This window comes from Mytilus galloprovincialis, chromosome 6, assembly GCF_965363235.1.
Source record: "Mytilus galloprovincialis chromosome 6, xbMytGall1.hap1.1, whole genome shotgun sequence".
In the NCBI taxonomy this organism is placed as follows: Eukaryota; Metazoa; Mollusca; class Bivalvia; order Mytilida; family Mytilidae; genus Mytilus; species Mytilus galloprovincialis.
Window position 1 is genome coordinate 39,130,388 of NC_134843.1, and position 27,865 is coordinate 39,158,252.

Here is a 27,865-nt window from a genome sequence, read left to right on the forward strand (position 1 = left end):
AGTCTTTCTTTCTATATATTTTATCAGCTCCTTCAGCTATGTATCTTTTTACTTCTTCCAAATTACCCATAAAGGCAGCCCGCCACAGTTTCTATAAGTAAAACAATAATTAATCAATATATTTGATATAGTATGAATATTATTTTGAATTTAATTCATACAAACAAGAGACGAATTTTTCGAACTTCCCATTAAAAAAATTTAAAAAAAAAGTGCCATTACCAATACTTCACTTGGTGCACATGTTTAAAGAAGACAATCTAATTTGAACCACATTCTATTACCCATTTTAAGGTATTATCTATAATACTAAAATTAAGAGGTCCAATTTGTCAGCCGTCATCACATAAAAACGACGATTCAAAAAATTCAACTTTATATATAACTAATATAGAACAAAGGTGTAGATTAAAAATTACACCACTCCAGGCTCTTTTGTTTTTCACGTAATTAATATTGCCAAAAATTAAGAAGTTCCGGGTCGAGTCCGATACCGATACCAATAGTATATTCACCTGTCACCGATTACCTTATCTGTACGTTCCGCATCTGACAGGTGCACCACCAAACGGTGTATTGAGGATTAATATGCTATATAGTATTACACGGGTCATAATCACAGGGTTGACACTAAAATTGTTACCTATTGTAGTATTTTAATCAGTTAGACTTTCTAAGATAACAATACGAATATTAAAAATCTGGACTAAAATAAGGCGTATAGGTACAGTTTTCAGTTTGTTAGCGGGCATGACGTAAAACAGCGAATCAAAAAATTCAATATTTATAACTAATATAGGACAATGCTGTTGATTAAAAAAATACTCCATTCCAGGACCTTTTGTTTTCCAAATAATTAATATTATCAATAATTGATCAGTTCCAGTTCGACGGGTTCAAACAGAAAGATTTCAAAGCAGAGAAAACTGTGTATCTTATAATCAGCATGACTTTATCAGATGACAAAACTAATACAAAATAAGGCTTGCGCATAGTTATATACTTTAATTATGTCACGAACCCGCGATATACGGGTGTGTTCTAGTATATCCAATAATTCTGTGAAGTTTAAATTACATATTTTGTCAAACTGTGTTATCCCTTTAAAGGCATTATATGTGACCCACAATAACCTTCCCAGGAATATCGAAGTAGAACGTCATGATGAAACAATATACTGAAACTAGAGTTATGCTTTTTATCATTATAATATAGTATACAGATTTTTTCCGTAAATGAACATTAATTATATTCTTGGACATGAAGTTGTGAAGACATGCAAATGTGTCTTTTGCTTTATTCATTTCATCTCAAAAATCGGAAATCGTCGGTATACTGTCCCCTGTATAGTTTTCGGTAGTTTGTTATTACATCATATAATACATTATTTCAAAAATATTATATTCCCTATTTGCAGTTTCCACTATGTCCAACAACTAAGTTAACGTCATCATTATATATTCATTGCTGGCGCTTATGGGGTTCACAATGATCCAATAATATAAAACGGATTGCAATATATAACAATTACATTAGATGTATGTTTCATTATAATACTTTATTCTGATTGGCTAACTGCACATCACATGTTATTCCGTAAGCAGTTGCATTGCTCAATACAACTTTTTATTCATGATAACACGTGGTCCAACATTAAAGTGCACAGGTGAATTAAATTAAAAAATATATAAAATTCGTGTTTTCATGATCATAGCTAAAACATGTAATTATAAGTATTGAATGCTTCTTTTTGTAACTTTATAGGGTTGTAAAAGCTTTGACCGTGCGCACATTTTTAGAATGAAGCGCTTCCGCGCTTCATACAAAATGTACTTTGGTGAACGCTTTTACACCCCAATTAATTTACAAAAAGAAGCATTTAATTCTTAATTGGAACTAATACACAGTTAACAGCAGATTATTTTGTTTCGCATTCTTACTAAAGGGGATTTTAAAATAAAAAAAAAATGCTTATATACTTGAAATTTTAGAACATTTTTCATATATGTTTTTAATTGAGAGTATATTATTTCTGACAACTGTTTACACGTTTTGTACATGTACATTCATGTGCTTCGTGAAATCTGTTACAATGATGTCAAAGTAATTTAAAAAAAATCGGAATTGAAATGAACAATAACTTTTAACGGATTAACAGTTAACCTGCAAACACCAAAGTGAAAAGGGTGGATGTGTAGGTTTTTTAGTTCTATGTGTTTTTGCAAAATAAGAATGCCGTACTTAATTATCTATTTCGCTTTATATTTATAACAGTTGTATATGCACTCTCACTTATTTACAGATATTACTACACTATAAACAAAAAAACAGTAGAATAGTTGACTTGTACGAAATGTTGCAATATGGTTAAAGAATTAAATGAAGTCCTGGGAAAGTTAATTGTATTTTTGCATGATATATATAAATACCATTTTGGTCATTTAAACTTTATCAATGCACGAACAGATGGGACAATTATATTCACAATATTTACAATAATACATATAGTTAACTTACTGCAGTTGAATTAAATACATTAACAGTTTGAATTACCTTTGGTATCATGTGCCTCTCTCTTATCTATTTTACTTTTAAGATCTACTAACGAGTATTTGACTTATTTCATTATAAACATTTTGTAAGTTTTTAATTTTTATTTATTTAATAACTTGTATTTATATTCATTTTTTTTTTCATTATTCAGCTGCAAGGGCTCACTTGCAAGAAATCAGAGTATCTAAGGCTTAATGTCATATGGCGAACATTTGATATGTTCAAAAAGAACATAATGTCAATTTGATGAAAACACAAACACTGTTTTATGTAGGTACACTGAGTCGTACTGTACACGTATGTGTTATTTCACAAGGAAACAGTCACAAGAAACACATGCGTCATTGCATCAGCACATATTTTCTCATTCAAAGCCGACCACCCTTTGCTCTTTGTTTTGAATATCTAGGCGAAAAACACGTTCGAATTTGATATAACGCGATATAATCTTTAACTTATTGATACTGGTTTTTCATTCTAAAGACGGATAATTGGTTCCCATATTCAAAATATGAAAATACAGAATAAGCAGATCTTTGAATCACATCGAAGGTTATTGGATTAATCAATGATATGTCTTTAATTTGTTAATATAAGAGAATACATGTAACAAAAATATTTAGTAAACCATGTTTTCTATTATTGACAACGAAAAACATACAAAAGAAATGAACAGTAAGATACCGAAGATATTGTCCGATATGTACATGGTGTATGTATACAATTATTTGTAAAGCTTATTTGTTATGTATATATAGAATAAAAGACTTTTTGTTTTTGATACTGACTTTATCACAATAAAATATCAGGTGAGCCCGAAGGGCGAGCCTGATATTTTCTGTGATAAAGTCAGTATCAAAAACAAAAAGTCCTTTATTCTGTTTATCGGTAATTCAAAAAAAAATAAAAATTACTACCATTATAGAGAAAATAACAAACGAACTTCTTTTTCGCGTTGAATCACGGCGAATCACATTTGACGTCACAGGCTGCATTACGTCATTTGAAATTTTGTCACAGTGCAGTAAACATGGCGTTCTCTTGCACAAAGTATTGAAAAGGAATTATTGCATGTGTTTCATTAATATTCTGCTTTGGACATGACTCTAACAATGGCAAATATAATGGTAGCATACCGGTAAGTCAGATTTCTTTATTTTTCACAAAGCATCAACATAGAGGGGGGATAGGAGGGTCCTGATCCCGAAATCCCGGGTTTAAAAACGAAATCACGAGGTCCCGAATTTAAATCACAGGAGTTTGTTATTTTCTCTATTATTGTAGTAATTTATATTTTTTTTTAATTACCGATAAACAGAATAAAGGACTTTTTATATTTTACTGAAAGGCTGACTGTAGTTTGTAAATTATCTGAATAAGCTCATGTCTTGTCTACTTCATAATTATTTCAAACATTTTAATAGATGGTGCCCCGGTTACCCCCTTTTTTAAAATTTATCCCAGATCCGCATATGAATAAGTTCACTTTTTTGTTCTTTGTTCTATGAATATCTGTCTTTAAATTGACAATGAAACCACATCTTTTTAAATTGTATATGATGGTCCCACATTAGACAAAAATGTCGAAAATGAGTAAATTTCATTTTTTTCTAGCTTCTCTCGTGCGATAGCGGTACCTTTTTGGTCACTATTTATGTGTTGCGTTTAAATATGAATTGTAACACTTTATAGTGACTGAACAGGTAAAACAAATACTTCGCAAGAAACAGAAAAGTAAACTACTGGGAACGACACCAGGCTATGTATTGGTATTGTATGAATAAAAACTCGAATTGGAAGTCTGTCGGCTTTTTCATGCATTTTCTGTTCACATTTTCACAACAAAAAAGGCTAAACTAACTTTGTGAAAGTTATAATCAATGTCAAGTGTTTCATTCGCCTTAAATCTCTTGCGTTTCTGCGATAAAAATCACGCGCAGTTTTGTGAATGAAAGGGGAAAGTAGATCCTTACGCGTTGCATTCGCGCATGTCATTTGCGTACTAACCCAATAATTTTTATATCACGGCCAGTCCACTGAGACTGACATTATCAGCGAGTACACATCAAAGGAAAAATGTACAAATTACCGATAATTTGATTTACAGATATGTAAGCTTGGTAATCTAAATTTTAAATTTTCCCTTCTACATAAGGACTGATGACAATATAAAGGTTGGCATAATGTTTAGACATGTGTCTATTGTCAGAGAATGTTAGTAACATTTGTGTGATGCAAAGTTTATGATTCGTATGTGGTGTCCTGGTGTACTGTCGTTAATTCGTGGGTGTTGTATAACCAAGGCCAGTACTATGCTCGTTCCTGACCTGGTTTCTCATCTTGCTAGGTTGGGGGAACTAGCTGGTAGCTTTTATATGAATACATGTCAACGTAACACAGATTCAAAGTTCAATATATAATGGGTTTTTTTATTAAATCAGCTTTCAGTATAGTTTATTAATTCACAATAATCACATAAGTTCCTGAGTCACATTAAAACAGCATGTCTAATATCAAATCCAATACAACTGTCTAAATCAAAGTCTAAAACACAAGTGTAAACTACAAGTGTCAAAACACAAGCATCGATCCAATTGTCCATTTATACATGGTCAACTTATATATGATGTTTTTCATTATTCAATTTACATAGCATTAATACTTATTTATCTAATTTACATAATAATAATTCTAGTTTATCTATTTCTCAAATATCCAGACTTTGTTACATAACCTGAATAACTTAAAAAGTAAGAAATTCTTTTTTTTTATATATATATTATAACACTTCTCTTATCCTTAATTCTCTATTGTCATTTAGGCCTCAGGCGATTACATAATAATTTGCTTTACACTTATCTAAAATTGGGAAGATTTAAATTAATTATTCATCCAGTAAATTATTTTCTAAGCTAGTGCTAAATATCTTAACTAATACTAAATTATGACAATTATTTGACTTCTAAATTTTAACATTATAGCATCTAAAATATACTGGTTTTACCCTTCCCTTGGTCGCCAAGATTGCTCCTGCAATCTTCGATTAAAATACAAAATGCATCATAAAAAATTATTATTTCCTGTCAACAAAATATTGCAGTATATTGCATTTGTATTGTGAAACAATTGAATCACAGATTCCTGTCAACAAGATATTACAATATATACAAAACATGTATTGTGAAAACATTAATCAATTCGCTGATTCCTGTAATTAAAACATTACTAAATATATATACATGTACATGTTCTTGGTTTGGAGAATGGTCAAGTTTAGATTGTCCATATCGGGGTAGTTCTCTGAAATTCACTAATATTGACAAGTCCAACTCTCACATAAACAATGACAATGAGCTCATTGGCATACTTCACGAAGTATTTCTAGGTGCACAACGGTGCATTAAAATAACAATATATAGCTGAAATATAAGATCATCAATGTTTTATCCATTTTGGTCATCAGCTACAAGTTGAAAATATAAGTAATTATCTCATAAATATTATTCATAAAATTAAAATTTGTTTTATTCCTTACACATAAGTCTGTAATATATCAAACAATTATCTAATTAATATAACTGAAACACAAAACAATATCAATAATATATCATAAGCAAAACATATCAATAAGCAATGATATAGGGTTAATGCATGAATATTGGGGAATATTGTCCCGAGTAGAATTTTATATTGTACGAGCTTGCGAGTGCAATATATGTTCTACGAGGGACAATATTCACCAATATTCATGCAATAACCCTTTTATTGTATAGCAATATAATATTTGAAAGTAAAAATTGGTTTAAACTAAGATCGTGTCGTTGTTGATGACGTCATGAATTTTGAAGATTTATTGCACTAGTGCAATACTAGAATTTATTGCACGCTAACTTTTGGTTTCTTTCTGTGGGAAATATTATATTGCCATGCAATAATAACTGTTTTTGTATTAATTTATATTTAATACATATATATAGGCAATATATTTGTTCTTGAGCACAATCGACATATTCCTTGCAAACGCCATATTTGGGAACACATACTAATTAGTTTTTACGGATTAACGTTTATATATTTTTGGTTTAAGTTTTAACTTTAACATCTCATTGTCTCGTCATCTTCATCACTATTCATAAATCTGTGCTAATTAGTTCCTATAATATTTGATAAATTTTCACTAGATAAATATTATTTGCCCATCATTGTTTGTCTTTCATTAGCATTAAATGCACAATTTGGTCACTTTTATGGTTCCACCATTTCTTTATCTTTGGTCCACCATTTCTTCATTATGTGGGTCCACAATTTCTTTATCTGTGTGTCCACCATTGGTAGGTCACTTTTGTGGGGCCACCACTTCTTTATCTGTGTGTTCACCATTGGTAGGTTACTTCATGAATGTAAGTGCAACCAATATCATAATCCTACATGACACCAAAAAATAAAACGTTATACCTTATTATCTTAATTTCATTTTAATTTTGGGAATTTTTATTTATCTCTCAAATATTAATTCTTTAGAATATCACAATTTCAGGCCAATAGTACCTATCTATTAATATTAATATAAATTACATACAACATGTAAGAATTTCTAATTCTCTTTCCTTTCTTATATTTTGGCTTATTTTCTATACTTTTATCTTCTTATTTTTAATTTATTCATTTATCAACTATACGCCAGTTTATTTTGTACTTCCTAATTAGGTACTCTCTAATTATGTGTTACTCTCTTTTGCTAAAAATCTGTAAGTCATAATAAAAAAAAATCACAGCTCAAAATTAGTGATGCCTATATACAATGTATGTATAGGGAACACTTGATAGTTCTATTTGTATCATTGATAAAGTACATGTTGTATTATCTGAAGTAACATTGGTTTAAAGTACATCAGAAGATGTGCCGTTTACCTGCAATATTTAATTATCTAATAGTAAGAACTACTAATGTAATGAATACATTTGTCCAGCAGGATTAAATTAACAGACACTATAACTTCTGAAAATTGTATACTTTAACCAGTCATTCAGAACAAAGATAACATTTTTCAACGATACAAAAGAATATTATCACAATGCATTTATGTATGCCTATAATACTGCTTGATTATCTTAAGTTATAACATCCTTTTATATTTCTATACTTAGTGCCTTTGTCCAGTTAAATTTTAAAAAATTGTGCACAGCCTTTCCAGTTGTACACTAACTAACGATCATTTTGTATCATCTGAATTAATATTGGTTTTTTAAACATACATCAGTAGTTGTGCCGTCAGCCTGCTTATTTAAGGATCTATTAGTTAAAACTACCAATGAATACATTTGTCCAGCAGGAAGTAACTGACAGACTCAGTATAACTACTGATATGGGTATACTGTAACCTTCAATTTATAACAACCACTTTTCATGAACACAAAATAGTAATCATTGTCTCTTCGCATTGACTCATTTTTATTTAAGGTAACAAAAATTATACCCTTTTTATCTATTTCAAAACCCTTGGCTATTCTCTTTATCCGTTTTGTATTTTTAAACTTAATCTATCAGAATACAAACATCTGTACGAAGCCTGTTCATTTTAATTACTCTCTATATTAATTGTTATTTAAAAGTACATTGAATACATTTCTTTAATTTATAAGGTATCAAAATCTATGTGAAACATGAGTTTTATCATGTTTATTAGCTTTAAGAAAGTCTATCCAAACATATTATACTATCATTCACATTCTCAAGTACTGTTGATGATTAATTTATCTATATCTAACTTTAATTCTATTATCATCTAATTACAACTGTATAATATTTTCATAAAGTGGGGCTATTATAATATTTTCCATAAGGGGGGCTATAAGAGTTAAGGAGGGATCAAGATGAACTGAATTAGACATGTTGGGTCTTTTACAGGGAAAATCTTATTAAAAGATCTTGACAACTTTAACTACGAAATAAGTAAATTTTTAAAGATTTGGTGTCATATAAGATCATAAATGAAAGGTTGACTCACCTCTGCATACTCAGAAAAATCCAACATTTCCTATCTGGAGATATGCTGACTCTTGTCTTGGTATTCAGGTTTGCATCCTACAGTTACCCTCCCCAGTACCGGAAAGCTGTATTCACTCCGCCACGTATAACCAAGGCCAGTACTTTGCTCGTCCCTGACCTGGTTACTCATCTTGCTAGGTTGGGGGAACTAGCTGATAGCTTTAATTTGAATACATGTCAACGTAAGACAGATTCAAGTTCTATAAACTTGTTTATTAAATCAGCATTCAGTATAGTTATCAATTCACAATAATCACATAAGTTCCTAAGACACATTAAAACAGCAAGTTTAATATCAAATCCAATACAACTGTCTAAATCAAAATCTAAAACACAAGTGTAAACTACAAGTGTCAAAATACAAGCATACAATCAAAGTGTCCCTTTCTACATGGTCAAATCATATATGTTGTTTTTCATTATTCAATTTACATAGCATTAATGCTAATTTATAAAATTTCCATAATAATGCTAGTTTATCTATTTCCCAAATATCCAGTCTTTGTGACATAACCTAAATTAACTCAAAAAGTAAGAAATTCGTTTTTGTATATATAACACTTCTCTAATCCTTAATTCTCTATTGTAATTCAGGCCTAAGGGGATAACGTAATAAGTTGCTTTACACTTATCTAAAATTGGGAAGATTTATATTAACTATTTATCAAGTGAATTATTTCTTAAGCTAGTGCTGAATATCTTAACTAATACTAAATCATGACAATTATTTGAATTCCACATTTTAACATTATTGCATCTAAAATATACTGAATATAGCTGTCCATTGTTATTCGATGGTTATTTGTGTATGTCTCTTTCATGTGTGGTCTTGTGTTTATTTGTATTGTATTGCGGATAAGACCCATACACCTCTTCAACATGTGTTTCACAAGGATGTCACTTATAAAGCAATACTAGTAACTAAACTCAACGGTTTGACTACGGGTTTTGACGTTACTACCACGGATTATTAAGGAAAAGGGTCATTTGGCCACATGAGTGATACGGGTTCTTACGGTTAGACACGATTTTATACGGAAATGACACGGTTTAGTACACAACGACACGTGTTGAGGCGTATGTACTGCGGACAAACGGCGGTTTTCTACGGTAAAATGAAGGTTAAGTAAGGGTTAGTACGAATGAGAAATGTCTAGAACAAACTAGTCCGATCCGCCTCATTTTCTAAAAGCCGTTTATCATTTCCATCTTGTAACAGTATTAACACATTTGACTTTTCTACTCTTTACACAGGAATTACACATTCCAAACTAAAAGAAAATTTGAAAGAGTTGGTATTGCTTTACTTCATAAAAAAGAATGGCCATCGTAGATACAAGTATCTTATCTTAAGGAGGGATAAATCCTACTTTGTAAAGGATAACTCTGATTCAAACAAAATTTTCTTAAACTGATATAATCAAGATGCCTTCGGAGGATGTGTTTTTCAACAGACTGTCGGCATTCCAATGGGAACAAATTGTGTCCCTTCACCTGCTGACTTGTTTCTTTATCACTATGAGGATGACCTCATGCAGGAAATTCTTAGGAAGAAAGATAAGAAGTTAGCGATATCCTTTAACTCTTCTTTCCGCTATATAAATAATGCAAAATATGGTGAATATGTGGAACGCATCTATCCCAGCAAACTAGAGATAAAGGATACTACAGATACAGTTAAGTCGGCCTCATATCTTGACTTACATCTAGAAATTGACAATGAGGGTCGGTTGAAAGTAAAACTTTACGACAAAAGAGATGATTTCAGCTTTCCAAGTAGCAACATTCAAGCAGCACCTGCATACGGGGTCTGTATCTCCCAATTGATACGATTTTCCCGTGCTTGCATTTCCTATCGTGGTTATCTTGGTAGAGGGTTGCTGCTCACAAGGAAGCTATTAAACCAAGAGTTCCAAATGGTGAAGTTGAAATCATTCCTTCGTAAATTTTACGGACGCCGTCACAAGTTGGTTGACCGTTATGGAATAACCGTTTCACAAATGATATCGGATATGTTCTTTACGTCGTAACTGCAATCCTCTTCCCTGTCATGAATGTGACCTTCCGAATTAGACTATTTACCGTATTTGTTATCACATAAGCAACACGACGGGTGCCACAAGTAGAGCAGGATCTGCTTACCCTTCCGGAGCACCTGAGATCACCCCTAATTTTTTGGTGGGGTTCGTGTTATTTATTCTTCGGTTTTCTATGTTGTGTCATGTGTACTATTGTTTGTCTGTTTGCATTTTCATTTTAGCTAAGGCGTTGTCAGTTTATTTTTGATTAAGAGTTTGACTGTCCCGTTTGTATCTTTTGTCCGTCTTTTCCACACTTAAGTTTGCAATTCATCTTTTCTTTATGGCAGTGAATTTAGATTTTTTGTTTTTTAAAATTTATTATTTATCTGTCTATCTGTACCATGTGTTGTTCTTCGTAATCCCCGAACCAACAACATGTAGCAATTCTTGATTATTTGGGACTATTCTTACAAAGTTCTTGAATGTAACTGGATTGTTCGCACATGAGGATGTCACGTATCATGCGTATGGAGCAATAACTGCTGATTTTAGGTTGCGCACACTGAATACTCTCAAATATTTGTAAGATTGGTTCGTTTTGTTCATTGAGTAAATCATTTAAATTTACATAATGATTTTTGTGAACTGTCGTTTAGCATTCTTTATTTACGTTTGGCCTAGATATTGTTTTCTTCAATTTATGATTATTGTATTGTCCCTAAGTTTTCTCTCCTTCCCCTCTTAATTTTTGGATTTGCGAAGGTGGTTTCATCCCACTTCCCTTCTTATTTTGATCTTTCGACGTGGTTTCATCCAATCTCCCTCCTTCATCTGTATTGTTTCCTTTGTTTGGTTCCCCTTCCCCCGTCCGTATTGCCTTTTGGTTTCATTATACTTGCTTCCCACGTTTGTATTACCGTCTTGGGTTTTGATTCTATTTTACTCTTCAACTTTTTTCGGATTGTGTTTCTTTCTCTCTCCCATCGTTTTTTCCTCTTGTCTCCTAGTGTCCCCGTAATTTCCTGTCCTCTCCTTTCATTTATTTTTGTGTTACACCCATTAGTTATCCCCATTAATTGGTTTCTATATCCTTTCTACTCCGTTTGTTTTTTCATTGTATTTTTGGTTTCTTTCCTTCTCCTATATAATGTCTTTTATCTTGAGGGTTATTTACTTAGGAAAGCGGCAGTTGTTAGATTATAGTTCGTTTCTGTGTGTAACATCTAAATGTTGTATTTCTGTTGTGCTGTAGTTCTCCTCTTATATTTGATGTGTTTCCCTCAGTTTTAGTTTGTTACCCGGATTTTTTTTTTTTTTCAATCGATTTATGAATTTCGAACATTGGTATATTACTGTGGCCTTTATTGTAAGAAAATAACTGCTTGGTAGTTGATATAACTTATGGTTATAAGATGTTAATATACGTAATAATAGCTTTACGTTACATTACAACAATGTGCGCGAAAGTATGGGAAACAATTACATAACATAACGTTCTAAAGTCATATTCACGACATTCTCGGGGTCTCAAAATGCAAAAGAAATTAATTTATGTCAAAATGATAAATTACCAAAACTATTAAAGTTCTATAAATAGATCACATTACAATTTGTTATGTAAAATTTCACATAACGTTATCTGTCCGCCACAAAAATAATTTAACAGTTACTTTTTTTCTAATTAAAATCAATTCACAAAACGTCGTGTGGTAACTGATCTTATAAAAGTCCGTATTTTTGCTGCACTAATATGTTCATCTCCTCCTTTGATGACGTCTTCTATTGTTCATTACGTTGTTCCCATGCTCCAAAAAAAGTCGTGGTGATTCATTTTCTATTAGCACGACATCACCTATGTTAACTTTTCCATTATGTTTTTCGGAGGCTTAATGATATTCACGTTATCCGATACGATATTCGTTAGACCAACGTTTTACAAACTGGTCCAATAAAGTCTCTCAAATAGTTTGATTGCTGTCAATATCTTGAATATTCGCGTTGTGCATGTTGTTGTGCATCTTTGTCATCGAAATAATCATTACATGTAAAAATAAATGAGATGACGTCAATGGTACGGGATCTCTAATGTCTGAAGATATATATGCAAGTGGACGATTGTTTATTATCGTTTCAATCTCCGTAGGTATAGTCTCAAAGATTGTTCGCTAATGTGTGCTATAACCAAAACTTTCTTTAGTGTCATTTTCGTTAAGCAAATTAGAGGTTCCCACCATCCAACAAAGCATGGCGTTCCTTTCGTAATGAATTTCGAGTTGATGTGCAAATTCGTCTGTCGTTGTAGTTCATTTTATGTGGCTACGAAAGTATGTGCGTAATCGTAAAAAATAGTATGTGCTGTTCCTTTTCGACTGATTAAACGTCTAAATGCTAAGATAATAGTGTGCAGTGAAAATGCATGTACAGGTTCCAAATGTATTACTCGTATTGCGGCACACATGAATAAACATATGTATACCTTCTGTGGTTGTGTAGATGTATCATTGATGTGAAGTCCAGCAAAATATATACCATTTGTACAAAATAGTATTGTTTCTTTTACTCATCCTTTGGTAGTGACGGCGGTTCCGGTCAGTTGTACGCTTTATCAATTATTGTTTTGAAGAAACTGTTCACACATTGTCGAATTGCCGGTATCAAGTATGATTATCTTATCTGTATTATTGTCTGGTCGACTCCTGCATGTAGACTTCCTTGATGTGCGTCCACAATAACAACATCTGTAAATTTGTGGTTCTTGGGTTATGAAATGGAAAACTTCGAGTTTTCTTCTAGAGATGAAATTGGATTCTGCCTTTACATCGTATGATTCTATTTTCATTCAGATAAAAACTGTTGAACAAGCGGATATTATTTAATTTTTGGAATCAGTGAAACTTGTTCTAGCTCTTTCACGAACATGTCTTGTTGTGTATCTTTGATCAATAAATTCATAGCTAATGAAATTTCAACTTTTGTTAAAACTTGTCTTGCGCTTCCTGTGATCTTCTGAATATGTCGATATGGTTGTTTTTTCTTGACATATCTATGATCTGTAACATTCGCTGTGAATCATTTAAGTTTTTATCTTAAGTTATGTGTGTCTCTATTCCTGTCATATTGGATAGCTAAGTGCTTATCTCAATATGTCATTTACGCTCGCTCGTTAACTTCTTGGGTTAATCAATTCATTATGTCGAATTGTCAAATCGCAATGCGGTTATTCCGCATGTTGAAAGACAGCTTGGTACATTTCTGTAGGTACATATTTTCATTAATGAGTTTCAGTTTTATCTTAAATTTCAATAACACGATCTTTTACAAACTTGTTAAACTTTTACGATGAGGTAAGCCAATTAAGTAGTAATTTAGTATTTTGAAAGTCGTGATCCGATCACTGCAGCCATTAATTCTAATTTCGGGAAAGTTATTAATTTCAACAGTGCAACACGGTTCTTTGCGATAACAAGCGTTGACACTGCCCCTTTACTCGAGTAAACGGAAGCTTAATTTTTTTCTGACATACATTACGATAATATGTAGAGTAGAGTTGCTGGTTTCCTCATCATGGATTTCAAAATAGTATCTCTGTATTTTTAGTTTCGTAGTTTTCTGTAAGATGTCATTATTCACATAGTTCCATGCGATTTTCAGTTCTTTCGGTAATGTCTCGTACCATGCATATCCTTTTTTTCTAAGTTCTTGAATGAATGTTTTTGCTCAAATGGTGATTGGTCCGAATAGTCATAACGGATCATAAAAAGCGGAAAACTGTGGCAAACATTAACGTTTCGACAATTATGTGTCCATCTTTACTTGATTTATTTCTGCAAAGCTGAGTGTATTTGAGTCTGCATTCCAGCGCATACCTAATATTTTCATCTCAATGTCTGTATCTGCTATATTTTTTTTCGATTTGACCAAAATCTCTGATTTTGTCGCTGTTGAAGCCTTCCTTTTTAAGTAATTCTTTGAATTCATTGTTTTTTTCAACTGCTGGTCCTTGGGAGTCCATGTTTGTAAATACATTATCAACATATAAATCATCTTGTAGAATATTAGGTACTTCGCCAAGATTCATCGATTTATGGTTAATCAAGGTCGCGTTTCAAATGAACGGCGAACACGTCTCTCCAAAAAGTACAACTTCCAACCTGTAGATTATGTAGATTGTCAAGTCACTTGTTGGGTCAGTTGAATCAGATAACCAACAGGATCATGTTTAGTATCTGTCTTCGTTGTTAAGTCCCACTTGTAAAAATGCCTTTTCTATGTCTGTTGTGATTCAATATTTTTCTAATCTTAATTTTGTGAGAATGTATGTTAATTTATTTAAAACAGGTGGTTCTGACGATAGACATTTATTAAGGCTGGGTAAATCGGTATTTTCACGGCAACATAATTATATAATTATAAATGAGGTCGTTTTTAATTCCTTATACGGGATGGTGAGGTATGTAATAGATTCGTACATTGTTTAGATCAATTTCTGTAGAGGGTACCTTTTTCTATGAAGTCTTCCATCTCCTGTTCATTGATTATCTTATCGTATAAATGTAATATATCCGGATATTTAGCTTACATAGCTATAACATTATGGTCCTCTTTTTTGCTACATATTCATTTGTAGGTACCTCTAGGTGATCTGGTTTCCATGGAATTTTGGCGACATATTTATTTTCCTTAAACGTTATGCCAGAGTTTTGGTTTTCAGTATTATGTTTTGTACGTGGTATTGTATTTCAATTAGAATCAGTCTCTAATCCGCTCGGCTCAATCTCCCAAAATTTCTGTAAATCGCACTCTTCGGGTTTGTGCGCCATTAAAACATTTATCGTCGTAGAGTTCCAATGTTTAGTGTTAGTCTCTGTGTTTAGTGGTCCTGATAGAACATAACCTATTTTGGATTTAACCGCTGTTGGTCCGTCACCTCGAATTATGTCATCTTGTACTAAAAATCAGTAATAATCTACTCCAACGAGTAGTGCAATGTTGAATGTTTACTCTTGTTTTTTTCCTCTCTCCTTTTCATACAATAGTCGGCCCTCATTTCCTTTCTTTTTGCCACCTGATGGTTTGAATTGTCTACTTGGTTCCATGTCTCCTCCCTTCTTATGATTTGATTGCCTTCCTTATTATCTTTCCTACTGCCTCCTTGGTTGCTCATCTTAATATTTTACTACCAATTTCGATATTTACATTCCTTGTTTTGTGTGTTTGTATTATCTCCTTACTTTCATTCATCTTTCTTTGTGTGTTTTTGCCATTCTCCTTCATTATGCTTTTTTATAGCCCCTTATTTTATTTTCTCGTTCTTCCGTATACTATTTGATTGCCCCTTGGTTTTGATACTCCACTCTTACCATTCTCAACTGTTTGTCAATGTTTTTATATATATATTTTTTCTTATGTTGAGCTTGTACTTAATCTATGATCGTTAATAACCCTATTCACACGTATTAAGATACATCCATAACGATTTACAGCCTAGCATATTTTACTTTCAGAACTTTAAATAGTTCCTTGTATTTATGGTAAGCTGTCTTATTTTCAATAACCTGTTTTAAATCGATATTTTGAGGGCAAGGTCTACGTTCTCATTGATATATCTAAACACTGTAATTTTATTGAGGACTGTATGTAGACCTATACATGGTTACTTTGTTAGTTTTCCCATTGTCGATTGAATAGAAACCAATCGTTTATAGTAGTCTATATATTGACTTGTGTATGGTTGTTTGTTTTGTTGGGTAGCCGTGTAATTGACATATAGAATATATGCAGAACTGTTATTTAAGACACATATTGAAATTTTGCAAAGATAGGTATATGCATTCTGAGTACAAATCAAAATAAATATTTAACTTATACTGTAGGGGTTGGTCAACAATGGTAAAACATGATTGAAAAAAAGACTGATTGAATACAGTTGTGTGGAACTTACCTCATTCAATTTTTCCTTATCCATGACCTGTAAAAAAGGAACATTATTTTAAAAAAAAAATTACTTTCTTTTTAAACATGTTTAGAAACACTGCTTTAACTCAAAATTGATATGACTGTTTTATATGGTTTTCAAAGGTTTTCTGAGGAAAAGACAAAGTATCAGTCATGATTTTTAGAGCCAAATGATCAATGTGCACATAAGGAACTAATGATTCCACAAATAACAAGATTAATACTTGTACCTTTACAGAAACAGAGGATCTGCTCATTGCAAACATTTGTTTTGTCGTATATATTGTTAAAGTCATCAGTGATCATTTTGTTGAAACATAACCTTTCTGTTTCTTTCACTGATGCACCACTTAAATAATTGATATACTACTTGATTAAGCATGTTTAAAAGTTTGTTTTAACATTGACATATCCAGTAGTATAAAGCAGATACAATAAATGACGTTTTCAACATAACTGAACAGGTATTTAGAGATTTGTAGAGATATGTTTATGCATTTTGAATTAACTCAAACTTAATTAAAAGTACACAACCAAAAAAAGAGGAAAGGTAACAATTGATTGAACAAAGTTGTGTTGTAATTACATTATGCAAAGCTTCCTTGTCCTGTAAAAAAGGGATATTAATTTATGATTGCAATAAATTGGTGCATCAACGTGTTTAAACATTGCTTTTACTCAACATTGATAGCACTATTTTATCTGGTTTACAAAGGATTTCTTAGGTAAAGACCAAATACCAGTCAGGATTTTTAGAGGCAAAAAAAAACATATGCAAATTAGGGACTAATATTTCCACCAATAGCAAGCAAATATTCTAACCATCACATAAGCAGCGGTTCTGATCCTGGCAAACATATTTTTATCGTGTATATTGTTAAAGTCATCGGGGATAATTCCGTTTAAACACAACCTTTTGTTTATTTTCACGCGACTTATATAAGTGATAAACTACTTAATTAAGCATGTTTAAAAGTTTTATTTCATATCGGTTAAAAATAAGCTTCTCTTATTTGATAAAAAGAGGCCACCTGACATTCTCTATTCTTCAGTTAATCCCAGCGGTCATTAACACAACAAAACAAACCGGAAAACAAGTTATTAACAACCACTTTTACATGATAATGACCGATGGGGCGTGGTTTGTCTATTTGAGTGCCGCAACGTTATAAAACGCAATCGCGATTCAGACTTGTTTACAGTTCACAGTTGGAAAAATGGAAGAATCGTCTGCTACTGCAGACAACTATAATGAACGTTTTGCAATACTTTCTGAAGCTGATAGAGAACTCCTCAGCAACAAGAATGCCGAGAGCACCAAAGCAGCCACCAAATTTGCAGTCAAGACTTTTCATGACTATTGCATGGCAGCGGCGAACTATCAGACGATTGTGGCCATTGACCTGCTACCCGACAATGCTCTTGATCAACTGCTTGAAAAGTTCTATCAATCACTGAGAAACAAGAATGGAGAAAGTATGCTGTCCAAAGCTTGAGGTCAATACGAGCCGGCATTCAAAGGTAGTTACACTCGAGTTGCATTGTGAATGTTTACTGTTTGCCAGTATGGAACTTACTTTATAGTTGTGCAAGTGCATTTTTTAAGATAATTATGTTACTTTGTGTGTTGATAATTTTAAATATCAATGCATTCTAAACCCGAATCAATTTGTTTACATGTTCTTCAGGCACTTTCTTTAATTTTCTGGGTAGATATATAAACAAGAAGATGCAGTATGATTGCCAATGAAACAACTCTTCACAAAATGACACAAAAATTGACAACAATGAGCAAATACCAAACCCCATTCTCAGCTTTAAAAGACCAGCAGAATACCATCAATTGGTCTTCAATGCAGCAAGAAATTCATGCACCGATAAAGTGTGGTTATCAAAGTTTAAAACTATTCAAAATATTGATAAAAACTGGTTTTTGATTTACTGCATTTATTTATAATATTGTGTTCAAAATTCGTTTAAAAAAAAAAATTTGTTGTCGAACACTTTCTTTGAAATTAAATTGCCTTATGGGTAATTTTGGAAGGGGTAGATAGAATGTGTAAAGTGTATGGTGCAAGGGTGTAACGTGTATCGTGTAATGGCACACATTGGATAGTGTATCGTGTAATGGCACAGATTGTATAGTGTAATTTTGTATGGTAGGTGCATGGTGTAAAAGAGGGACGAAAGATACCAAAGGGACAGTCAAACTCATAAATCTAAAACAAACTGACAACGCCATGGCTAAAAATAAAAAAAGACAAACAGAAAAACAATAGTACACACGACACAACATAGAAAACTAAAGAATAAACAACACGAACCCCACCAAAAACTAGGGGTGATTTCAGGTGCTCCGTAATGGTGTATGGTGTTAGTTAAGAAATAATTGATGCAAGCTATACTTTATTGTAGTTTTAACATGGGTAGGCATTATATTCGTTATTTTTTACCCGATCGATAGTGAAGGTAAAATAACACGAAAATAATGCCTACCCATGTTAAAACTATAATAAAGTATAGCTTGCATCAATTATTTCGATTCTGAATAGGACAATTAAGGTTATTTCTATGTGCGATAAGTATAAGTGTAATTGTGTTTGTATAGGCTCTTCCATGAACATCCCTTTTTGTTTGTAAAGAAGCAAACGGCTGGCACTATGATTTTTCAGAGGGAGGAGTCTTAAAGCCAGCATGAACGGTTGTCTTATCTAGGTCAAATATGTCAATTCCGCAATGCAACATATTACAGTCATAATAAATGAGTTAGTAACATCATGTGCACCATTTAAGAATTTGAAGTTAAGGAAATATATTAAGTGCATGATAATGTAATAAAATTCATTATTCTGAAGAAGTCAATATACACATGTATTGGATTTAAAGCATGGGTTTGTTCACAAAGTAAAAGAAGCACGTCATATTAGAATAGGAAGTTTACATCGTCCAAGTACTGTATTCTATTCCTGTTAACTGAATCACATTTTTACATGCTATATCGTATTCATTTATTCCCTTGACTACTCCTGTAGGCATTTGTAGAGGAAACGTCACACCACTCAAAATTTTCAAAGGGAAGATTACTTTTTGAAGGTAATTTTGAATTCTTTCATATTTCTTACATATATACCACTTACACTATACTTCTACACACACATGTTAGAGAACATTTGTCCTGATTCATATATCTAATAAGATACATTTTGATAAATCTGGTTGTTACTTAAATATTTGCTTTCATTTCAAAAGTTCTCAGTTATAAACTTAATTGAATGTTTTTATGAGACTGTGTCGCTCAACTGGATTCATGTTTATCGTCAACAATGTACACGTTTGTAAAATTGTAGACTAGCAGATAGTAAGTCATTTAAGATAATTTTATGTTATGATTTTGGATTTTGTATTTTTCTGCGCACTGTTTCGTATCTACTAAAACAATTATAGTTTCAGCCACAAATGCACAACAACGGAAGAATTGGACAATATCGGTAGAATATAATACAATATAAACCAATAACTCTTTAATAGTTATCAAAGGTACCAGGATTATAATTTAGTACCCCAGACGCGCGTTTCGTTTACATAAGATTCATTAGTGACGCTCATATCAAAATATGTATAAGCCAAACAAGTACAAAGTTGAAGAGCATTGAGGATCCAAAATTCCAAAAGGTTGTGCCAAATACGTCTAAGTTAATATATGCCTGGAATAAGAAAATCCTTAGTTTTTCGAAAAATTCAAAGTTTTGTAAACAGGAAATTTATAAAAATGACCACATTATTGATATCCATGTCAACACCAAAGTGTTGACTACTGGATTGGTGATACCCTCGGGGACGAAACGTCCACCAGTAGTGTCATCGACCCAGTGGTGTAAATAGTTATCAAAGGTACCAGGATTATAATTTAGTACGTCAGACGCGCGTTTCGTATACATACGACTCATCAGTAACGCTCATATCAAAATATTTATAAGCCAAACAAGTACAAAGTTGAAGAGCATTGAGGATCCAAAATTCCCAAAAGTTGTTCCAAATACATCTAAGGTCATCTATGCCTGGAATAAGAAAATCCTTAGTTTTTCGAAAAATTCAAAGGTTTGTAAACAGGAAATTTATAAAAATGACCACATTATTGATATTCATGTCAACACCTAAGTGTAGACTACTGGGCTGGTGATACCCTCGGAGACAAAACGTTCACCAACAGTGGCATAAGGAGTCTTCTGAGGATTTAAATAAGTTGTCGTTTTGATGAGTTCTCTCTTTTTATTTAAGTGTTTGCTTACACTACAAACAATTTAAATTGTTTTTTTAAGGACACACGATCTAATAAGGACCGACTAAAAATTGTATTTAGAACCACAAACAACACGTATATTGTAACCTTTTTTACCATAACCTGACATGTTGTGAGTAGGATGGGCCATATTGCATGTTTTAAGTTACATATCCCATTAATATTCAATATGGCACTGGACATTTAGGGGAGATTATTAAATTAACGAATACAAGGAAAACCTGCACGACTACAGACCATCGACGACTAATGATGGCAATAATATAATCTAAAACTAAAAATACACTTATCATTCATGAAAGGAGTTAATTAAAACCATTTATGTTTAGATTAATAATATTTCTGTTGAATTCGAAAATAAACAATACCGACAATTGGTATTATGATGTTGACTAACCGTGTCTCTCATTTTGAGAATATATTTCTTTATTGAAACACATCCAAGTTGATGAGAGAGCTTCAACAAGACACACCAGCATCACCAGTTTATATATGTGTCTAACAATACGGGCAATATTAGTAGTTTCGATGACACGCTATAAAGGGTCCTATCTCTTCTTTTTGTATTAAATGTAATGATGACCAAGTAAGATAAGGTCTTGTATTGCAATTTTGGTTTTCGGTACAGCACTGCTCACGTCCAAGTCTTTTAGTAAAATTTAACACACTTATGACCAAGCTAGATTTGGTCCAGCGTTTTTTTATATTTTATATAAAGCAATAATGACCAGACTAGATTATACCAACATTTTAATGGTTTATTTACAGGAATAATGACTAAGCTAGATTTTGTCTTGTCTTCAACTTTTTATGTTCACTAATTATGACCAGCTATATGCATCCATTATTTCTACATTTTATTTTAAGTACCATTTGTGTTCAGTGATTCAATGTTGTATTCATATCACTATTGAGTCCAGTGATTCAATGTTGTATTCATATCACTATTGAGTCCAGTGATTTAATGTTTAATGGATAACACTGATGACCAGTCTACATTGCACATTGAGTTTGAGTTTTTTTTTCAACACCTAAGGCTAGACTGGATTCAGTGTTTGATCTGTTCCCTTTGCAGCATTGCTAGAAGAGTTCTTGAATTTTAATTGATTGTTTATAACAGTATACCAGGATATATTCTATCCAGTGTTTTATATTTTATACAAAGGAGCATTGACCAGGCTTAATAGATCTAGATATGTATTGCTTGTATCAATGATGACATTGCAATTTTGGGTTTAGCATATTTGTGTATCATTTACAACAATAGTGACCAGGCTAGATTGGGTCCAGTATTTGTAAGTGTTATCTTTATCGATGATAAAATCGCAATATGGAGTCTAACATTTGAACGTTTTGTCTTTAACACTGCTGATCAAGCTACAAATATAAATGGGTACTAGTTTTTGTTCATTTGTTTCCAAGGAATGAAGTATAAGGCTTGATGAGTTCCAGTATCTTTCATTTTTATTGATATCACCGAAGACCAATTTATAGTAAGCCCAGTATTTGAATGATTTATATAACATATTGTTGACTATGCTCGATGAGTTCTTTTTATTTTATGAATTTTGTAAATCACTGCAAGTTTTATATTTGATTTACAACTAGAATACAAAGGTTATATTTGTTTTCGAAGATTATATTGGTATTTCACCTACATGAAGGGCTCAAGTTTTGTTGTGTGTTTTTTTTTTTTTTTTCATTTTTACTTCAGCACTGCTGACCAGGTAAAACGGGTCAAGCATGTGTTTATTTTATATACAACAATTATGAACAGGCTAGATGGGTACAGAAGTTTCATGTTAAATTGCCAACATTGGAGTTCAGGATGGATAAGGTTATTTTTTATGCATTATTTACAGCAATTATGACCAGGTTTAAGATTTTCTTGTATGTTAGGGTACTAAACTTGTATGTTATATTTACAGCCATACACATTTGGGCAGATAGGTTTCATTATGATGTAAAGTGTATTTACAGTACGATCTACTATGCCCGTTGGAGTTCCGTATTTTAATGTTTTGTTAACAGCGCTGAAGGAGAGATATCGTAGAGTAGTTCTTGTAATTGGTATACCATATTTTTAACAGATACAACCAGGTTTTCAGCAGGTCCAGTATTGTTTGGTCTTATTTACAGTAATGATGACCTAGCAATTAAGTTTTTACTTAATTGAAATTAAGTTTATATGAAGTCCATTAACGTTACGCCTTCTTCGATTATCAATTGAATCTTTTTCAATCATTGCTCCCTGGCAAATTGCAAATGCAAAGTGTAAAATAATGCGTCATGTTTTATGCGAATTATAACTGGCTCTTATCTAAATCGAGGCGAACTACAAAGAAATGCATCTCTTCGGCAGTTCAAGACAATAAACAATACTTACTAAGACTTGGTTCAAAGGAAGAAAACATAACAGCTGCTCTGATTAGAAATCCTAAAATATAAATAAAAAACTGACAGACAATACTCAAGTATACCTACATTGAACATACATTTTAATTTATATAACTAGATAGAAGTTAACGCTATTTATGATGAACAATATATTAAAGCTAGGCATTTGCCAATTAAGATGCACGTTCTTTAATAAAGGATGTATAGCGGCAAAATCTCTTATTGGTCTTTGAATTCAATAACTATATAATGATCTATTGTCAAAGTGATCGATACAAGTGTGCAAAACTAAACCAAACAGAATTTAAAATATATCGAATGTTCAATTTGATTTTAGTTTTAAAAGATACAGCTTACAATTTATTTTATTAATAACTTGCAACACAAACTTTCGGGTTAATTGAGCACACACATATACTAAAATGTATAATATTATACATGAAGGCGATATTCATATTGTTTGTCGGTATGTCTTATATCTTTGAGGGTTTAAACCTATGCAGATACAACTTGACCATAATCTATGAAGGTTTCACATCAACAATTGTAGAGAACCAATTTCCAAGATGCCACAATACAATTGATATGACAATTAACATGGATAACACATTGCCTGTTTTCTTAATTGTTAATAACATATTCGGAATTTGAAAGGTCAATTCTTCTCTTTCTTTAAAGTAAAATAAAAAAGGATTTACTACTCCTTCTAGATTGACTTCCCATTTTCATGATATCAATTTATAAAAAAAACCATGACAATGCAGATCAGCAACAATTTTGTAAATTATAATTATCTTACATTAAGTTCTATAAATGAATGTATCATAATTTAGTTAATTTAGGAAGGATACATGTAGGTATTGTTTACTGACTCCTCAACATGTATAACCAGGTGTGTACTGGTAGCTATGATTCCAACTCAACAAAGGTTGTCTAACAAAATATACAGATGTTTACAGGAGGTATAGATCAGACATTATACTTTCTCAATGATATCTACAGGTGTATACAGGTTATATTGAACATTGAAATGAGAACATTTCTAATGATATTTACAGTGGGAAATGGTAAAATCGTAAAATGAAATGAGACCTTTTTGATTGGTATCCACAGGTGTAATTAATTTGCAATGATATGATTTTTTTCCAATAGACCGCTTCCAAGTTCGTCGTATTTTCATCAAAAGGTTTTTTAACATCATTCGTGCCTTTGGTGGCATCGTCACTTCCTTCCAATATTAAGCGAACGGTTAAAAAAAATATGATGCAATACTGCACGAGTTATACGGGAAAATATGATTATTATAATGATAATAATCACTGATGTCATGAAGAAAATGTGATTAAAGATCAATGGAACAAAGTTTATTTCTAGTGTATCCTGAAAAAAATTGCAATCAAGAAAACGTTTGCTGAATTTTAAAGTGCAAGGATACAGGCAGTCCCCTCTCTCTCGTTAATCAGTCTCGACATTTTTTATGTCGGCGGAAAGCTCATTATGTTTGTATGTTTGTCGACTTATAACAAAACTCGCTTATTTATTGTTAAAGGTGTCATAAAGGTGTCGAAAGGACATAACTCGAAAGTGGTCAATTGTATATACTGGATTAAGTAATTTGACGAGAATATATTGGTGAACATCTTTAAAAACAATCTAAGGCACTGAACTGAACTAGTAGCCATGTGACATACATGTACCTGTTATAATGTATGAGAGTTTTACTCATGATAGAATCTAAGTCCTTACAGTCATTATAAGATGGAGAACATCAAAGAGCATCAGAATGCTGTCTCTAAAGACATGAACATTCCATTTTAAGGATTTGCTTAAATTACGATTTATCCATAAATCCTTCAAATCAATTGCGATATGTTGCAAAGTTGCTTGCTGACAAAAACATTATGATACTTTAGAATTAACGTGGACTGTTAACAATAACTTCAAAATTCACTTATTAGTACTAAACAGTAAAATCATAAAAATACTTAACTTGCGAAATATTTTTGAATTTGGATCATTATCAATAGTTTATTATCTACATGTATAATGGAAACATGAATATACGACATCAGAAGAAACGCTGGACTCCCTGCTATACCTACTTACTAATGACTCATGATATATATGTCTGTCTAAGAAGTTACATTATATAAAATGCATTATTGATTAAATCATTAGTAAGTTAATGCAGCTACTTTGATAGTCTGTAAGAACATTAGTACTATAGTTATGTTCCAAAATAAGCAAATGTAAAAAAAAAAGCATTCATATGCATACTAGTCGTGGTAGTGCACTTACAATGAACTTTAATTTAAGAGATCCAATACAATCTAAATTTAGAAACTAACAGAGCTTACAAAACCATTTAACAGACTTATTAAGAAGGGATATAATTATGATACTGATGTCAGGTCATTACATATTGCATATTTTGGCTTTAATATTGATTCACTTATAGGGATCTTTGCATCGGAACTAAAATCATTTATTTAAAAACAGTTGTTGGCATGACATGGATTATGTTCTTCTCATATATTTTATGATATTATGATACCAAACCCCTAACGGGAGGGATTGTGCCTAATATACATATGATGAAGACATAATCTTTCAATCAGTTTAATTGAGGTCTGGAACTGGTATGTCAGTTAACTGCCAGTAGTCTGTTGTTATTTATGTATTATTGTCATTTTATTTATTTTCTTTTGTTACATCTTCTGACATCGGACTCGGACTTATCTTGAACTGAATTTCAATGTGCGTATTGTCATGCGTTTACTTTTCTTCATTGGCTAGAGGTATAGGGGAGGGTTGAGATCTCATAAACATGTTTAACCCAGCCGCGATGTTGCGTCTGTTCCAAGTCAGGAGCCTCTGGCCTTTGTTAGTCTTGTAGGATTTTTAATTTTCTTGTGTATAATTCGGAGTTTTGTATGACGTCCATTATCACTGTACTAGTATACATATTTAAGGGGTCAGTTGAAGGACACCTACGGGTGTAGGAGTTTCTCGCTACATTGAAGACTCGTGGTTGGCATTCGGCTGCTGTCTGCTCCATGGTCGGGTTGTTGTCGCTTTGACACATTCCCCATTTCCTTTCTCAATTTTAGATATGAATCAATATTTACTGAACTTCTATTCAAAAAGATGAATTGTGTGTACTCCGTTAAGTCGAATCAAAGTTAATAGCAATATTGGAAATGTCTTTCAACAACATCTACTTTCAAACCAGAACTTACTTTAAATAACACTAATATAAGAATAAAAAATCTTAGCGAAAGTGTTATAAAAAACAAACAATATTCAGAAGGTTATGTTTTGCCAATATTCAACGGAAAATTACGTTGAAACATGGAAATAAAATGATGAGATAAGATTGCAAATGAAACAACTATCTATCAATGTAATAGGATGTAAGAAATAAATGGCAAATTACGGCCTTCGACAATGAGAAAACCCTATATCATATCGTCGGTTACAAAAGAAACTGACATGAAAATATGAAACGATTCACATGAGAAAACTCACGGCATAATCTATATAAAAAGAAGATGTGGTATGATTTCCAATGAAACAACTCTCCACAAGAGACCGAATGACACAAACATTTACTATTATTGGTCAACGTACGGCCTTTAACAATGAGCACAGCCCACTTAGTCGGCTATAAAAGTCCCCGAAATGACAAATGTAAAACTATTCAAAGGAGAAACCAAACGGCCTTATTTAGGTACAAAAAAATGAAAAAAAACAAATATGTAACACATCAACAAACAACAACCATTGTACTACATGCTCCTGAATTAGGACAGATACATACATACAGAATGTGGCAGAGTTAAACATGCTCACGGGATCCCCACCCTCCCCCCGAATCCGAGACAGTGATATAACAGTTCGACATAAGAACAAACTGTATAAATCATTTGAAAAAGAGTTCGCTCCTCAGAAGGATACAAATAAAAATACATCTTACAAAAACACAAAGTGGATGTGACTGGGTACTTGTAAATAGATTTAATCATTGAATAGGGCTTCCGGCCACGATTATTTGTATTTCAACATCAACATGATCAATGAATCATAATTACTTACATATCATTTTATCACACATATTTATGTAAGTTTAACACATCAAATAATGTATGTTGAACCCTTTAAGTGAATTAATTCTAAGTGTCTATAATGTTCAGTTCCGCTATTCATACCATACAATTTATGTTATTGCACATACATATTGCATAACATTTACCATTTCATTAGTTAGCTTTTTGTTCAAAGCTTATCAATCAGATTAATAATTGAATCATTGTTGAGCAGTTACCGAGAAATAACTAAAAATATACATACATTTTGCGAACTTCCTCGTTTTCCAATTTCCGCGTTTAAAATGTTACAAATTATGTATCAGTTGTTTAAAAACTCCAAACGGATGTATGCGTAATGTATTAACTGAAAAGTGAACACGAATGCAAAATAGCGTGCAGTGTTTGTCTGGAAGGGTTAAACTTGGTCATTTGACATTTTTTTTGCGAAGAACACTCGACGATCTAAATATGTTGTCATCTTCCATCTTATCCCTGTAACAGT

At 32.2% G+C, this 27,865-nt stretch overlaps 1 long non-coding RNA gene across 1 annotated transcript; it reads right to left on the reverse strand.

Moving 5' to 3' along the window:
* On the reverse strand, positions 1-27,865 carry LOC143078132 (uncharacterized). The gene is made up of 4 exons (XR_012979069.1): positions 27,626-27,865; positions 23,265-23,315; positions 16,565-16,591; positions 1-91 (listed from the first exon to the last, which is right to left on the reverse strand). It is a non-coding gene; the product is annotated as an uncharacterized LOC143078132 (long non-coding RNA).